General features: G+C 45.7%; 1 pseudogene; it reads right to left on the reverse strand.

The window, feature by feature from the left end:
• Positions 1-281: 281 nt before the first annotated feature.
• On the reverse strand, positions 282-398 carry Gm24781 (annotated as a pseudogene).
• Positions 399-2066: the final 1668 nt, after the last annotated feature.

The following is a 2066-nucleotide window of genomic DNA, read 5'->3' on the forward strand; positions in this document are numbered from 1 at the left end:
TTCACTACCCTCGAGTCTCTAGTTCTGCCTCTCTTCATTGTGCCCACCTTCTTCTCTTCCTCTTCCTCTTCCTCTTCCTCTTCCTCTCTCTCTCTCTTTCTCTTTCTCTTCCATTTTTCCACCACTTACTTGCTCTTCTTAGTGGTCTTAGGGCCTCTGAGTATAAGGTTGGCTCAGGAGTGGTCTCCAGTGTGCTCTGCTTCACTTGTGCATTGTGGCACAGGGAAGGGGTCATCTTGGGTGTATCCCCCTGCCCCTCCACCCTGGCTGTGCTCTCAGGCAATGCTATACTACTAATCATTCAGATGTCAATAGGTCAGAACACTGAGTGTAGACATAGCCTCTCTCCTCTTTGCCCCCTACTGACACAGCAGCCATACCTACAACTATGGGGCAGGTAGTCTTGGTCTTTTTTTTTATTTCTCCTTTGTTTCCCACATCCTCCTCCCCTTTTTCTTTGTTGAGATAGGGTCTCACTCTGTAGCCTTCTCTGGCCTGGAACTCAATTGTAGACAAGCTGGCCTTGAACTCACAGAGATCTGTCTGCCTCTGCCTCACAAGTGATGGGATTAAAGGCATGAGTCACCATGACCAGTCTGTTTACCACTTTTCTTCTACACAGGAGGGTTGTCTCTGGTGGACTGCGACACTGGCAGTGCCGTTGAGTCTGGCATCAAGTAGGATCTTTTAAAAAAGTATCTGCTGAATGAAGAGCAAGACCTGCCAGCCCTTGGGCAGTTGCAGAGCTGTCTGCATGGATTGGAGCACAGCCTCAAAATCCACTCTCTGGAGTCAGAAAATTTGAGAAGTTGAAGGTATTTCTAAGAGGAAAGACGAGTAATTCTGTCACATGGAAGATTGTCCAAGCTCTGGAAAACACAGATGGACCACACTAGGGGGATAGAGGATCACCAGACATGGCTATAATTCTAGAGTCCCTTTGCCACATCTCTGGCCCTGAGTAGTGATGGCATTCACCTTCTGCAATGCTGGCCTACTAGGAACATTCCTCTTGTTACATTAAACATCCTCCTTAACTGTATTACTTAAAACGTCCAACTCTTCATGTGAACTCAACTTCACTTTGTGGACTGAGGGATCAAAACTCAGAGGGATTAAGTATCTTGCTTAGGAGTCACACACAGGGAAAAGGACAGGGCAGCCCTCACACATGTTATTTGCACTGAACCAAAGCTGGCTTCTCAGTACCAGGGACCATGGTCAGCACAGGGTCTCTCCAGAGCTCTCCAGAACTCAGGTGGAGCAGAATAAGTAGACTTCCTGAGACTCACCTCAGAGAGCAGAGAGTTCTAGTCTGTGTTGTGTCAGTCACAAGCTGGCTCTCTCTGAGTGACCTTGGGCGGTTTTCCTTAGCCTTCACATCTGTAAAATGAAGGGTTTGGATAATGGCCTAGGAACTGCCCCAGCTTTGATGTAGGAGCCTGTGATATCAGAATAAGAGAGATTGTATCATTGTGAATTGAAAAATAATGATCTTTTATGCCTCACATGTAACTTTCCATCTCTCAGGCTACCTATTATATAGTGTCAACGTTGCCTCATATATCAGACACAATGGTAATAAGTATGTAATTTGTAGCTGTGATTTCCATTTTATGGCAATATCTGATTTACACGAGGTGTTTTTAAAGTGTGTCACTTACAATACACACACCTGCCAAGAGCCTGGTCTCTCATAATGACTTTGCGGTGAGGTCAGAGAAAGGGCCCAAGATGAGGTAAATAAACAGGCAGCATGTTTCCAACACCAAGCATCCTTCTCTTTGCAGAGGGCTGCTGTATCTTCACAGAACCTTCTGGATAGGTAGATTGGGACTATAAGCTCTTAAGATAGACCATGTAGCTCTCTCTCTGCAGACAAGAGAGCTGTACACCCCAGGGAAGGGTGGGGAATTTTGATCAATTTGTGAAAATAACTTAGCCGAGGATCAATTCGAAGAATAGCCAGTTTTTTACGCTTGATCCTTTTGATAAAAACTTTGAGCCAGGGCCATGCACGGTGGCTTGTGTTGGTTATCCCAGCACTTGGAAGAATTGTGTGTTTG

Source organism: Mus musculus, chromosome 8 (assembly GCF_000001635.26).
Source record: "Mus musculus strain C57BL/6J chromosome 8, GRCm38.p6 C57BL/6J".
NCBI lineage: Eukaryota > Metazoa > Chordata > Mammalia > Rodentia > Muridae > Mus > Mus musculus.